The sequence below is a fragment of the Chenopodium album genome, chromosome 4 (assembly GCF_948465745.1).
Source record: "Chenopodium album chromosome 4, dcCheAlbu1.1, whole genome shotgun sequence".
Classification (NCBI taxonomy): domain Eukaryota; kingdom Viridiplantae; phylum Streptophyta; class Magnoliopsida; order Caryophyllales; family Amaranthaceae; genus Chenopodium; species Chenopodium album.
In genome coordinates this window covers 11,890,014-11,906,910 of record NC_137837.1, presented here as the reverse complement: position 1 = coordinate 11,906,910, position 16,897 = coordinate 11,890,014, and the positions used below count along the sequence as shown (strand labels likewise).

Sequence of the window (16,897 nt, the reverse complement as noted above, 5' to 3'; positions counted from 1 at the left end):
TGATTATTTACATTCTTACCTTTCATCTACTAGGGTTCATTCTTGAGAGAAGATTACCCTAATTTTGTTTATGATCTTTACATGTTAATGAATGTTTACTGGTATTTAAACATATGATTTGAATGTAAATACGTACATGTTCATTCTCATATTGAAAATATCCACATAGACTATAATAATACATGTTTAACTTCATATTAAATTATATGCTCATGGGCGTTATTTGAATATTATATTTTAGCTCTAATATTGATAGATGCTTATTCGAATTTGATACATAGATGTTCATTTGGATATGTGTTTATTCACACATAGATCGTTCATTCACATGTCAAAAAATGTTCAAAAATAAATCACATATTGTTCATTCATCATAAACCTTTGATTCTATTTTAAAATATAATTTAATCTTATGGTATTTTATCCACATTTAATATCAATACATATTAAGTTGTATTTTGATATATTGGATTATTATTTTTAATGGTCATTTACATTTATAGATATTCATTTGAATTTTTTTTATATATGTTCTTTTTCATATTAATAAATGTTCATTTAGATTTTATATGTTTTCATTTTCATATTGAAATATTTTTATATATTTATAGTGTGTTCATTTCTAAATTTGTAATTATTATTAATGCGTAAAAGTTCAATTTTAAATCCTTATATTTAATGTACTTTTGTTTGGAATGTGTTGTTATAATTTTTTTTTTTAAAAAAAAAAACACTTGATTGATCTCTTATTGTACAGGATAATCAATTAAGGAAGTTGAAGGCGATAAATATATCGTGCTCATATTATATATTTCATGGAAAACACACACATGTACGTATATATTAGAGGTGCAAAAAGGAGGATATATATATATACACACTTTATTATATCAAATGTAATAAAGAATGTTCATTTACCAAGACACATATGTACATTTGGTTCATTTTCATGTTTATGAAACAATTATTACATGTAATAGTATAGTTATATAGTAATGCGTTATTATTGTAATTAAATTAAATTTATTTTATATTAAAAATTATTTTTTAACAACGTTTTATTTAAATAAGTAGAATTCTAAGACGTATGTATTTGTATACTATACATCTTACTATGAAACTTACACATAGCTCTTGAAATGAACATTTGATGATACAAAAATGAACATTTGTTGAAACACGAATAAACAAAAATGAACATTAGATGATGCAATGCTTCTTACAATAAAAATGTTTTGAACGCATTAATCCTTATAAATAAATTTTCTCTCTTTTTTTTTATACAAAATTCTTAGAATTCAATTCAGAAATGTATTTAATTTGAACAAAAAACTCCTTGTTATAAAAATGAACATTTAATGATACATAAATGAACATTTACCAATTCAAAAATGAACATATTTTTAAAAATTTGCAGGAAATTCATAAATGAAAAGGGGCGGGGCGGAGCACGCGCGGAGGGTGGGGGGGGTGCAGGTAGTGTTCCTTGCCGTGGGGTGTAGGTAAAAATTTGTATCACGACCAACACAGAGTGATTCAATGCACAAAAATATTACTACAAACTAGGTGTATACAAATGTTTTTTTTATCTTACTTTTCTATTGTTATCTCTTGTTAAACAAACATGAAATAATAGAAATCTATACATATTTATACTTTATTAAATCATTATTCTCGTTAATGTCAAATTACCAGATATGAGTAAATGTGAATACAAATTTTTAAATGGACATGGTTCTGATAGGTTGTCGTACACCTGTCAAAAATAAATTCCTAACAAAACCAACTAACAATGTAGTAGGGTAAGTAGGGTCGAATCCACAGAGAGATGGTTATTCAATCTAACTTCTAAGGTATGGAGAATCTAAACTATGTCACAAAATTGGAATAGAAAAATAGTCTAAATTAAAAGAGGGATAAAATAATTAATAAAAAGACATAGGGTTATGGTTCACCATGTTTATAGTTCTAAATCTATCAAATATCAATAACAATTCAATCAATCAATTATCTAGAGCAATTGCTAACCCTACTGTCGGGTCTTAACGCTCTCAATTCAACATATGTAGTTCGGTCGCAAACATAACCAGAATTGCTAATTGTAAGTAAGCCTCTAAAAGTAAGATCTTTCGATTCAAACTCTTATTAACAATAATTAATCAAACAATTGATCAGGTTGCAAGATTAACAATAAAACACTATCAATTAGAGAAATTAATAATCAAAATATTAAAAACATCAATCAAGATTCATTGTATAAACATAGATTCCCAAACCCTAGAAATAATCTACTCTAGCATGAAATAAATGATAAAAACAATGAAGAAAGCATAATTAAAAGCAAGAAAATAGAAATAAAATACCTCAATGAATTAAAATAGTAAACCCAAGAATCATCCATGGAAGAATCCATGGAGATGCCATGAGAAACTAGGGTTCAAAAGAGAAAACTCAAAAGAACGTAAAATAATAAAAGATATAAAAGGCATGAGGGAAAAATAATATCCCTTAGGTTGCGTTTGGATACTCTTATTTCATTTCAAATAGTGAAATTCAATTCCAGAATTTCAATTGCTAGAATTCAATTCCAAGTCATTTGTTTGGGAAATTATGAATTTGGAATTTGGAATTTCAAATGCTAATAAGATGTTTGGTAATACAATGTATTTCAAATCCAGAATTTCAAACAAAGGCAAATTCTTCTAATAAAATCACCACAAAAATACAACATACTTACATCAAAGTTGTAATTCAAGTTCACTCCCACTTAAACAAATTAAATCTACTAATCATCATCAATTCATCATTACATATAAAATTTAGACTACGAACCTATTCACAACACTTTGTCTTGTCCTTTAGAATTCAGACTCCTTGGAAATTACACTATTAGCTTACTAGCAGCAACATGTCTAGAACAAAATTGCTCCTTTCTTTGCAGTGAACAATTGAATTCAACAATTAATTCAAGATTTTAGGGTTTAAAGATAATCTTACACAGAATGAAATAAACATAGCAAATCATCATTAGATAAAAAATTTACAGATCAATCAAAGCATGCATACAACTTCGAAATTCAATTGGAAACAAAATACATTATAGAAAGAAAATTGGGCCAATTTGGAGGAAAGTTAGGCCAATTCAAAGGAAAAAAATAAAATCTGAAGGAAAATCAGAGAATTACCAAGAAGATCCAACACAATTAAACCTAAGATTATAGAAAATAAAACCTTAATTTCTCAGAAATTAACCAATAACACAACAAATTCAAGCTAAACAAATTGAACAACCCTTGTAGAGAGATGTGGTTTCGCACAAATTCTTAGCAAACGAGCAATGAGAGCGAACGAGAAGAGAGAGAGCTCATGAGAAGAGAGAGAAAGCACGAGGAGAGAGAAAGATGCATTGTCGTTAATTTTTTGGATTTCAAATGACAGACTTTTATGCTGGATTTCAAATTATGAAAAATAAACTTAAGTTTAAGTGGGTTACAAATTTTTATCTAGACTCTAGTGTATGTAGCTTTCCCTGCACCCCCTTTCTATACTACGTCGTTTTATCAAGCAGCTACTTTTGCATAATTTTTTTTTCCTTCCCTTCTTTACCTTCCATTCAAATAAGTACTGTATATAAACATTTTTATAGACTTCATTTTCTCTCTCCTTTCTTTCACCAATTTCATTTTCTCTCTCTTCTTTTTCACCAATTTCATTTTCTCTCTCCTGGTTTTTTTTTTGGATTTATTGTTTTTCAATTTTCTATCTCTTCTTTCATGGAGATCAATATAAGTAATTCTTACTTTTAATGATAATTAGTCAATTGTTTTGATAATGCTTTGTTTTACAATTGTAATTGGATGATTATAATGATCTGATTTCATAGTTTTTGTTGTATTGACTTTAATTTTGATAATGCTCTGGTTTTGTTATTGTTGTTATTAGTTGATTAATAATTTAGTTTGTATTGTTCATCTAATTTGGGTTTTTTTTTTTTTTTTTTTTTTTTTTTTTTTTTTTTTTTGTATTTTTGATTGTTGTTTATTCCAGTTTTGTGCGTTTCGTATGAGTATATATTGTTGTTTTAATTTTGCTATTCGATTATTTTTACCAGTTTTGTGCGTCGTAAAAAAATAATCTTAGTTAAAATAATGATCACTTCTGTAACAGTAAATGTTCATTTATGTTTAATGTATTTTTTATGTATTAAAATACTTGTATATGTTTATTGTAGTTGTATTTGAATACTTATGTTGTACATGTGAATTTCAATTATTTTCATTGTTTTATAAATGCTCATATACATTTTAACTAGTGAATATATTTTATATTTGTTATGTTGTAATAATGTTCATTTATGTAATTATAAATGTTCATTTATATATATACTTGTGTTTATGGAATTATATGTTGTACATGTGACTTTTTTTTAATGATTATCACTATTTTGTAGTTTCAGAAATAATGTTCAGTTATATGACGATAGATGATCATTTATGTTTTACATTTAGTAATTCAACTGTAATTGACCAAATGCATCATTATAATTTAACATTATTGCTAATGTAATTTATTACATGTTACATTATTGCAGTGGGAAAAAAGGATATTATTATTTTTGAAGAAGCAAGTAAGTCTGAGTTAGTGGGGAACGAAACAATTTAAAACTGCTGATGAAGTTTATGAAATGTGTTCAAATTCCAATTATATGGTCAAGCCAATAATCAAGTTGCTACTAGTGTTCAAAAGATCGAGTGCTCAAATTCCTCCCATTATCTTCCAAAAATGTAAAAATTCCTATAAATGCTCAAATGGCTCCTAATATTTATAAGAATATCTTTAACCTTTTGTTATTAAGTGGAGTACTATTCTTCTTATTGATATTAATTTTTTTTTAAAATCTTCTATAAGTGAATATTTTAGTATTTGTAATTGAGCATTTAGTTTTTAAAAATGATCATTAAGTTTTTGTAAAGAATCATTTAGCTTTTGTGAATGATCAAAATTGATTAACATAATACTTTACATAAAATCCGCAATTTTCATATAAAATTGTAAGAATTATTCTATAAACAAATATTATCTACTCCGTATCAAACTTTAAACGTATAAAATTAAATAGTTAATCACATAGAGTAATTCTGTTAACAAATAATATCTACGAAGTATAAGTTTTATCAACCAGCTATGGACATATATCTATCCATAAGTGAACATATTAGATTATGCCTTTGCAAATCTTCTTGATGCTATTCTATTATTCTTAGACTCATGGTTTTTCTTCAGTAGCATTAGTTGAGCAGTGTATTGCAATTTGCATCCCCAACCTTCTGATTTAGCCTACATGTTAATGAAAATGAATTGTTATTAAAATAAACAGTACATTATGTGCTATATAATTGAACATTATGTGCTACAAAATTGAGCACTAAATACTATAACTTGTTTATTAAATTTTACTTAAAATGTTAGCTTTAAAGGCACAAACCTAGATTTTTGACTTATTGTTCTCTTTTTGCCCAGCTTTTTAAGAAATTTCAAAGTTGAATTGATGGTTTATATATACTTCATTTATTTTATGATAAGAATGTATAAGTATAACTAAGCGTTATATTTATGAACATTTAATTATCTATATTTGAACATACTTTTTTATTATGTATGAATGTGTGTCTATTGAGTTTGTTAAAAAAAAAAAAAAAAGTGTATCTTGAGTTGTACGTAGGTATATTATCTCCTTTTCACTTAAAATGGTACTTCCTCCGTTTTTCTTTTATTGCACCATAAGGAATTTTACACTATTCACTTTATCTTCTTTGACCATCTTTTGTGATTTATCCTTTAGGAAAAACATAGTCATGTGAGATCTAGTTACATTCGTCTTGAAATCTACTTTTCAAATATCAATTTTTTTATAATTTTTACAAAAGTATAATTAAAGATATTAATAGCCAAAGTAATGCATTGACAAGCGTGAAACACTTTATACTAATAAATGTTCATATATTACAATCCAACTTATGGTGCAATAAAAAAAAAGAACGGAGGAAGTATAAAAATTACAATCCAGCTTTGTTTGTTATGCATTTTATAAATGTTCATATATGTGTGTAGAAATGTTCATTATATTTTAAAATCATGAACACATTAATAAATGTAAAAGCAGATATATAAACTATTAATTAACATTTAAATGAATGGTATTTCAAGTTTTGTATACATTCATAATATTTTATACTAATCATTAGCACATATTTAAAAAAAAAAAATCAAATTAGAATATGTTAATGAATACATATTAACATGTTTTTTTTTTTTTTTTTTTTTTTTTTTTTTTTTTTAGGGAAAATACATATTAACATGTAATTATAGGTAAACACGTGAATAATTTCATTATATGGAAATGAACGTATAGTGCTTTGTAAATTGTTCAATTTACCTATGCATTCGAGATATTATTTTTTCAACTGCAACACTCGATGCTTGTATATCTTTTAAAAGTGTTGGATCTACAATAGGACATTTTTTCTCACTTTTTTTTTTCTTTTTCTAATTTTATGTAGAGGTGTTTCATCATCACTGTTTTTACATTATATATTTATTTATAAATAATTTTTTTGAAGAAATATTTGTAAATTTTAAAAGTTCGAGTAAATATATACTTACATTTCTGAAGAATCATTGTTTTTCTTCTCTGAAATAGATTTTTCCGAACCGAAAATTAAATTGAAACAAGTATATGTTAATATTACTAATTATTTGCCTCAAAAAAAAAAAATATTACTAATTATTCGAAATTAAATAGTCGCTTTGAAATTGATCAATAATTAACATAAACACTTACATTGATACATTTTCAGCGATTGAACTATCAATTTGTTTCTCGGAACACAATCACAAACAAATTCTCAAAAAATTAGGGTTTGTATTTATATCTATTTATTTTTTTGCTATAAACATGAACATTAATACTTACTCTTTTGATTTCCGCTTGTTTTTTTTTTTTTTTTTTTCTTTTTTTTTTTGGTGAAATTTGCTTCAATTGTTTGATTTCGTCTATGAAATCTGCCATTGTTGAAGTTTTAGAGCTTTAGATGAGAGAGAAAATGAAAAGAGATTGAGATGAAATGAAAGTTTTTTTTTTTTTTTTTTTTGTGTGTGTGTGTGTGTGGGGTAAGGGAGTTTACTGACAGTTTTTTACTTAGGATAGTAGGGTGTATTGTGGCCTTTGTGGGGAATAGTGGTACGCTGTGTTTTGTGGGGGTGTAGGGATAGTTCCCTACCATATGGTCTAGCCATAAATAATTATAAGTGGGTTGGAATTGGGCCAATTCCAATTCAAAATTTTTTGGATTACCCAAACAAGGTGTTTGATCCAATTCCAGCATCAAATGAAATGCTCCATACCAAACAGGCCTTTAAGTATTTTTAAACTTCCTAAATCTAATCTAAAAATAAATAAAGAAAAGAAATAAGAAAATACAAATTACACAAGTTGTATTACTATTATTGGATGATAAAGGATGACGTGGCACGAAGACTAAGTACGATGTGGGACGACGAAGCTACTCGAGGCTTCAAGGGCTGCTCGACCAGACCTGCGGGCGCAGGCCTAGCCGCGGCCTGGCAGTAGCATCAGGTGGCCTCGAGTGGGCGCGGGGCAGAGGCGCAGACAGCCTAGCTCGGATTGAAACGACCATAACTTTTGTTCTAGGAGGCTTCTCAGGGCATGTGACCTATCATTGGAAAGCTCTTCAAGTCTAGTTTCCAACGCAATTTGAATTGCAGCAATCCAATCTGTAGAACTCAAGTTATGATCAAAAGAGTGGACAAAGGTCAGTTTTGCCACTTTGTAAAATATCGTTTAACTTCATTTCTAACTCAAATTCATTTCCGAAAAGTGCATAACAACCCTTGTGGATGCTATATTCATTCCTCATGCATATAAATCTCAAAATCAACATCCACGAATGTGGGATCTTTGATTTATAAACTCAATTAATCAACTTCCATCCAAATATTATCCGAATCAACTCTAAACACTTCAAAAGCGTCCAAATGACTATAAAATCACATGAAACATTAAGACAAACACAAACGGAGCTTAATAGAGCACAAAACAAACAACTTATGCATTTGCGTCCTAAAAAGCAACAAAAAGACCTAAAAAGCAACAATAAACTTAGCATAAACGTGCTTATTTTTTAAGGTTGCCCACCCGGTTCACCGGAGCTTAGCTCCGACTAGATCCGGATCCGACTCGGGTAGCACACCTGACTTATGGTGGGTGAGTCTCCCAACAAGAGTTTCTGCATACGGTGAGACTCGAACCCGAGACCTTCCTTAAGCGACATCAAGTTGCTTACCACTTGAGAATAATATTATTGTGGACCAGGTCCACGCATAAACGTGCTTATAAAGCCTATATAAATGTGATTCATCAGGTTCACACTTATTTATTGTGGACCACTAACATTAGAGAAAGTATGGTTGTTTTATTAATAAAAAAAAATGGGTCACTATGTTAAAATAAAAGTCATTTTGGTAATATATAGGCCTAAGTGGTTAGTTTTTTTAATGAAATATTTTATATACCGATCAATATGAATAATAAGGTCACTATGTAATAGCGTCGTATTTCAAATTCACAATATTATTAAACGTTGTAGTAGTTTTAATAAAGGTTACTAGGTTAAAAATAAGGTTACTATGTTAAAAATAAAGGTCACTATGTTCAATATAATGTCAGTTGCGTGTGTACAGACCTCGGGTCCACAATAATATTATTGTGGACCAGGTCCACGCAAGTCTTTTAGAAATGTGACATCATTCTCGTTAATTGAAATAATTAGCTCATTACTCATCATTATTAAGTAAATCTTGAAGAGGTATTAGACACTTAAAAATTGCTCTTTCAATGAATATAGTAAATGTGAAATTATCCCTTTGGTGGTTGTTTTCTCTAAATGAATGTGACTTGAAATTTGTTATCATCTAATCATCTTTGTGAGAATCCATTTCTCTCATTAAATGTCACCTTAGTAGGCACTTTTATTAAAATCAGAGCAGCTGTTAGGTGTTCTAAGATAGCCACTTAATTTGTCACTCACCTTAGTCCAACAATTGTGGGTGAACTTGATCATGATAGTCCTGCAGTGAAATCTAGCAGACATCTTATCAGACAGCCGTCTTAGCTTGCTCCAGGGAGACCGAAGAGAAAGACACCCTCAGCTCCATCTTTTGGATACATGTGCTGTGCCAACTGCCAAGTCCGACGAGTTCAATGCCAGATATCTGAAAGAACATACGACATTGAAGGTCTCTTGGCCTGCAATTAGAGCCTACTAAGTGCTGCCAGGGAACAAGAGAACAGCAATAGTCTTGATTAGCTCATGCTGGCAAAAATTATATGTAAATAAGTAAATAATAATCAGAGACAATGTTAAGGCTTTTCAATCAGGTAATTTAGAGATACAATTTTCTAGGATTGTTATGTTTTCACAAACAAGAGTACAAATACTACTATCATGCACCTTAAAAGCAAGAAATGAATAGCAAGAGCTGATTATTACTTGTTGTTTCGCACTGGGGTTATATATTACTCTGTACATCTTTCTGCTTAAATTTTCAGTAGCCAAAAGATTGATAATGTTTAGTTGAAGAAACCACTTTTCAAATATAAAAAAAATAATTAAAACAAAAGGTTCCAACATACTCTACAAGATTGTTATGTTGGTCCCATATTAATCTGCAAAATCCTCTGATGGCTTTCTCTTCTAGAATTTATAAATTATAGCAGTCAGCTGAGGGAGATTTTCCAATTTCCAATACATCTTAAATTTTTCCATGATGCATGGTGTACCTTTCCTACTAACTTTTTGCATGACATACTCTTCAAATCCCATACGATTCTCTGAAAGATCCTCATCACAGTACAACAGCCAGATCATGAAGGCCTATACACCTTTTTCAAGTTTTGTATGGTATACTCTTGTTATTTGCAACTCAGCAATATGTCTTAATAAGCTCTCGCAATATGGTTCATAAGTTTGCTTGAGTATAGCTATATAACATCTTTGATCTAATTGTTGTGCTTAAGCGAAAGGATTGTGGTTCGCGTTTAAACTGAACAAGTATGGCCTATGTAACATGAATTGGAAGTTATTATGTGTTGGCATAAACACATTCACTGGTGGACAGACAGATAGCTTAGAGGATGAGACAGGCTAGTTATTGAAGAGTTTAACAAAGTGTGTTTAGAAGCCAAGGATCCAGATGTGAAGCCCTCGTCATCTTGTGCATCTAGTCCAAAATGACATATTACATGCTATTTCTTAAAACCCTGAAGTCATCTGATTGAAAACAACTAGTCACAGCTTTTAGCCAGCCATTGGCTCACAGGGTTGTGTATTAAAGATTGGAAACAGGAAAACAATCACTTTAAACATGGTTCATAAAAATCAAAAGTGTGACCTAGTGTCGCATTAAACACCCCATCGAATGGGGCATTATTAGGACCTGAGCAATTTAGGGCCAAGAAGCCTGAAATTCAATCATTTAATAATTAACACTCTTGGTATAGTTGCAGTAGAAAATCCATTTCTTTGTGATGAATTGATCGCGAGTAAATATTACCCCCGTTACATATTATTTGCAACAATTTGACATAAATAGAAAAGAAAAATGTCTAATCGTTGTAAATAATATGAAACGGAGGTAGTAATTCTTATACTAAACTGCACTTTAGATACTCATTCACCTCTATATGACAGACCTATTGTGAGAGTAGTTGAGGACCACAACAGAGTATATCCTGTCAAAAATATTGCTCTTCCATTTGTATCTTGTACATGTGACTATGTGAGGATAACCCTTTGTTATATGTCCATGCGGCTTATGTTTGTTATATGTGAGAGAATATTTAACTTTCACAATCACCAAACTTCACTAGAATATCATAAAGACGTACTATTGAGTAGTCAAATACTTTTTATTTTTTTATTTTTTTTTGAAACCGAGCAGTCAAATACTTCGTACATCGTATTATTATTATTAAAAAAAAATCAATCAATATCCACCATAGTACCGAAGTGGTACCCAAAGTGTATGGCATATATTATGCCTCTTCTAATCAATCAATACTCGTACTTTAATTTCCTGTTAAATGATTCATTTTCATCTTTTAATCAAACAAATAAAAAAGTAATACAACACTCTGTAATAATAAATGATTCATTTTATTTTCCTCCTTTGTTTCCTTTCCACTTCATTTTCAATATTTATATCTATACTTAGTTAGTATTTAAAAACACAAACCATCATTCTCAACATGCCACATGTAAACTTTATTTTTCACCAACGCCACATGTTAGCTCACCTTTTAGTTAATTAATCCCCTTTAATTTAGCACTAACTTTAAATGAATATGTATGAAAGATATTTGATTCACTTTCTTCTAAGTTAATATCTTATACAATAACATTCAATTGTCACCCTTTCTTCTTCTATATAAACTATTCATTTTCCAATTAAAACATCTTATAAAATAAAAATTTATATTGTACACCTATACATACATACTGTGCATTACACGGGCCAGAAAACTAGTTTAAACTAAATAAACGCCCCTTTAATCAGTTGACTGTTAAACCAGACTTGAATTTGATTGAATGGACAATTATACCCATGGTTATACCTCAACCCCACCCACACGGCCACACACCCTCTCATCCCCTAACTCTTTCTCTCTTACATCAGAAGCCGCTTCAATGGAGAGGAGAAAGCTCAGAAACCGCTTCAACCAGAACCCCCGTCTCCACCTACATTAACCACCCGAGGTATTTTTATTTTGTCTCTGTTTCTGTTTCTTGTGCTTTCTGTGATGGTGTTGAATTGTCGATGTGTTAACTAAACTGGGAATGTTGATTAGTGACGGAAGGATTCGGGTTGGGGTATTTTCGGTATTCACTTTACAATTACAAGGTTTTTTTTTTCCTCTTTCCTCCTTTTTAATAAGTGATTAGAGTGGATTTTATATTACGGAGAATCAAACAGTAAATTAAGGATCTTATCAAAAAAAATAATAAAAAAATAAATTAAGGAACTTTCGAAAAAAGAAAACAAAAAGTGAATTCAGGACAAAAACAGTGAGATCTAACCTTTTTTGTAGTTCGATTTTGGTTAGCTGCGTCAAAAATCCAGGCGCTTATTAACTTTGTAATCTTTGTATACTATTCCGTACTTCGTACTCCGTATTAGTGATAATTAATGTAGTCTTATGACTTTTGACTAACATAATTTTTTTAAATGAACGGTACAATTATTTGTTTTTTGATTTTTTTTTATTTGTAATTTTAATTAAAAATAATTTTTTAAATATTTTAAATATCTTTTTTTTTTTTTTGAGGCAAAATATTTTAAATACTACTACTTGTATATTTTTATCTTCTAGAAATTATTTTTAATACCAGTACTATCCTAAAATGCATCATTTTGTATTAAGCTGCCAAAAAAAAAGCAAAAAATGGATATACTTTTAAGTAATTAATTAATGGATAAATTTCTTCAGAAAATTTAATTAATATATGACGAAAATTGATGAGGAAGTCCTAGTTAATCAATTTGATAAACAAAATTTGTTTATCAAATGGCAAAATGGTAAATAAAACAACATAAACACCTGGTCATGACATTTTCGTAAATATATCAACAACAGTGGGACCCATATTTCATAAAAAGTTGTTGATTTATTTACAATTTTACCATTTGATAAACAAATTTTGTTTATCAATTTTGAATTTTGTTTAGAGATTGACGGGCTTTTAAACTGCAGGGTTAACAAAGCAGCCATGTGTGCCTGTACAATAAGGTTTCGCCACATTTCTTTGGTTATCAGTGGCTCATTTTTTCCAACAGGGTCTTTTTCCATGAGATCTTCGGTCGGCTCTTCAGTGGCTAAAGCTAATGCTCCTATGGTAGTCATGATCAAGTTCACCCATAGCAGTTGGCTTGCTGTCAAAGGAACATTTCTTGAAGAAATTGCGGTGACAAAGTTGATTACAAGGGCGGCTATGTTTGCTGTCAGCTGCAGCCGAATGAACTTCTGGATATTATTGTATATCCATCGCCCCCACCACAATACGGTGACAACAGAAGCAAAGTTGTTATCTAAGATGACTACATCAGAACACTCTTTTGCAACATCAGTTCCTTGGTCACCCATCAATAATCCAATATCGGCTCCTTTAAGGGCAGGAGCATCATTTGTACCATTGCCTGCCACAGCCACAACATGACCTTTCTGCTTCAAGCATTGGACCATGAGAAGCCTTTCGAATGGAGTTGATCTTGCCATTACTCGAATGTTGTCAATTTTAGCCATTCTTTCCTCAAGTGAGTAATTTCTGAACTGAGTACCTTCTATGACTGCTTCTTCATGTAGTTGGTCGTCTGGTTTGAGAATTCCACATTCTGTAGCGATTGCTTTGGCAGTGAAAATATTGTCTCCTGTGACCATTTTGACATTAACTCGTGCTTTCTTGCATAATTCTACTGTATCTAGAACACCAGGTCGACATGGGTCCTTCAATCCAACTATACCCAACAAAGTGAGCTCACCATCATTGAGCTGCTGCATGATACCATCTTCCTCCCCTTGTTTATGAGCAAAAGCAATGCATCTTAGGCTTTGAACCGCCATATTTTGAATTATTTCTTGGAAATATTCTTTATCTTCTTCCTCCAACCTCACAGTCATCCCTTCTTGGTTGTAATAGTTCGAGCACATAGCTAGTATCATCTCTGCTGCTCCCTTCCAATGCACATGCACCATTTTATTACTCGTCATCCTAGCCATAACCCCCCTTCTCTTTTTTTCTGAATTGAAGGCTTCTACTTTCAGAACCTTGAAACTGTTGTTTAGCATGCTCATCTCCATGCCCAAAACATGAACGGCCCATTCGAGGATTGCTTTCTCTGTGGGACTGCCAGATATCTCAAGAATTGGCTCTGAAGGTATTTGACAGACACTTCCTGTTGTGTTCAACCCAACTGCTTGATGGAGCAGTTCTTGAACATTCTCTGATAAAGAAAGTGGCCTTTGTACAACTTCTTTCCCCTGCCAAAATTCAGTGACACTCATTTGGTTAAGAGTAAGAGTAGCCGTTTTGTCAGTACATATGGTAGTGACTGACCCCATTGTCTCACAAGCTGAGAGACTCCTAACCATGGCATTATCTCTCACCATCTTCTTCATTGAATACGCGAGAGTTAAAGTCACAGCTAAAGGGAGACTTCCAGGAACAACAACAAGTACAATGGTTACTGCAGCAGAAACCATATCTAAGACTGCAGTCATTACATGACTTTGTCTTGTTTTCCTTCCATTGAATTCCCGGATTCCATGCTCATCTCTAGTATGTCCTGTGAAGTAGCGTACCAACAGTACAAGAAGTGCTAGTGAAGCGACTACAATCCCTACCTTAACAATGTTTAAGATGAGATTGTTAAGCCGTTTTTGTAACGGAGTCTCTTCTTCCAAATCCCAACTTATGGAACTCATCATCTCACCCAATGAAGTGTTCACCCCCACTGAAGTAACCAGCATCCTCCCACAACCGTCAGTAACCTTTGTGCCAGAGAACAAAAACGGGTTATTTTTGTCATTGACCTCAACATGATCACTTTCTCCGGTCATGCTTGATTCATCCACCTTCAAGCAGTATGCATCCAAGAATAATCCATCAGCCGGAATCTGATCTCCTTTGTTCAAATACACGATATCTCCCACAACAACTTCAAAGATGTGAACATGTTGGCGGTGTCTATCTCTCAACACCTCAACCTGTACGTCACTGCTAATGTTGGAGCGCTTTGTGAACCTTCGGCTGTGCTTGAAGTTGCTGATGGAAGAAATAGAAACGACAAGAGAAATAGCAAGGATGATGCTTCCACCATCGTACCACCCCTCTTCTAGGCCGTGCTGCTTCATGCCAAATCCAAGGGATAGGCATGCGGAGAGGAGAAGTATGATGATTGTGGTGTCTTTCAAGGCTTGAATAACGAAACTGAGGAAGGTTTTTTTAGGTGGTTTTTGGAAAACATTAGATCCATATACAGTCTTTCTGCGTGAAAGATCAGTAGTATTGGTGCTACTCACACCAAATGCATTGTTGGTTCCTAAAGTTAAAGCAAGATGGTTTACACCACCAAGTTGCGAAAGTGATTCAATGTTCTTTTCCCTTGTCACTGAAGAGAGGGTTTGCTGATCTATAGGAAAACATGAACTCGAAGAAGCAAAATCAGATTCAACATAAACGGCAGTATAGGACCGAGAACGGGGAGTAACAACCCTTCTTACGTGCTGGGTGTTCTTGAGGAGGACTCTTTTGGATAGTACAGCAATGAAGTAAGCAGTTTTGCAGGGCAAACTCCATAAACATTTAGGTTTCGAAATGGATGGTGCGTCATTGTTGACGGTGTGATTGGAATGGTTTGTTGTTTTACGTTGGTGTAATTCCATGGATATGAATCAAGGAAAAAGAATCAACTGACAGAGATGAATGATCTTAGGAAGTTTGTATTTTGGTTTGATTTTCTATGGTAAACTAGGTTTATAGTTGCTTTAAAAAAAAACAATAAAGGTTTCATATTTATAGTAGTGAGTACTCACATAGTCACATGAGTCACATCAAACGCGCATAGAGAAAATTCCACCGTAGTTTCTCACTTTTCCCTAGATTTTTAATTTCATCTTTTATTGATCATTATCTCGTTTTTTAAAGTTTTTTTTTTTTTTTAATTTTTTTTTTGGTAACTTGTAAACAAATGTTAATAATACTAGTTCCCCCGTTGTTTCCTTGCCTCATGGGCTAACGCATGGGCTTTTGAGACAACTGTCCGAGGAACCTTATTACAACAGAAGTACACGAGATTGTCAATACCTTTGATGATATCCTGAGCTAACCTTCGAACCTCCCATGGCGCAGTATTAGGATGTTGTAGGCAGTTCCTTGCTTCCATGCTGTCTGTGCAAACCTCAACGGATTTGGTCAGTTCCTGTGCTCGAATTAAGCCTTCCTTGATTGCCAGAAGTTCTTAATGTAGTGGAGTAGAAGCTATCACTGCTTTCCCTCCGCTAGCAATTTCCATATGTTCCTTCTTTATGACCCATCCTATTCCCGCCGAGCTAATCCCATCCTTGGTCATCTTCCATGCTCCATCAGTAAACACTGATATTAGCGAACCTTCTTCACACACTCCCTTTGACCAGAACAAGGTTAATTCTCCACTCTCTCTAGGATACGACTTTTCTTTCACCCTATTTTCTTTCAACCTCGAAACCGATTCCTCTAGCAACGCCATGATCCTTTTTGGGTTAGGCGATGCCTTGCTAAAGGTCACCTCGTTCCGATGTATCCAGATACTCCATAACATGGCTGCGAAGCAAGTGAGTTGCTCGGGTGCTGAGTTTTTTTGACAAGTACTGGATCAGGTTTCGTGTCCAAACATTCAAGGGTGGGTCTAGCCCACCCGTTTGGATTCCCAATGGGCCACAAGCCCAAACTCTTTTAGCGATCGAACAATCTCGAAATAGGTGTTCAGCTGTTTCACTAGCATCTCCACACATTTCACAAATTTCGCTGATCTCAATACCCCTCTTCTGTAAATTTTCCTTAGTACTCGTGCATCCTTGTAAGATTTTCCACAACAGTATTTTCCATCGCCCTGGTATGTCGAGTTTCCATAGCGCTCTCCATGAGTTGGACCATTGCTCAGTATCTGTTTGTCCGTTCTTCATCATCCACCAATACCCTTCCTTAGTTGAATACCTTCCCGCTTTATCAGCAATCCAGATATCTTCGTCCTCATTTGGCAGTGGTAGGGTCGGGGTGCATAAGAT

At 32.3% G+C, this 16,897-nt stretch overlaps 1 pseudogene; it reads right to left on the bottom strand.

Annotated features, from left to right (window-relative positions):
* Positions 1-11,686: 11,686 nt before the first annotated feature.
* On the bottom strand, positions 11,687-15,517 carry LOC145627653 (putative calcium-transporting ATPase 13, plasma membrane-type pseudogene; annotated as a pseudogene).
* Positions 15,518-16,897: the final 1,380 nt, after the last annotated feature.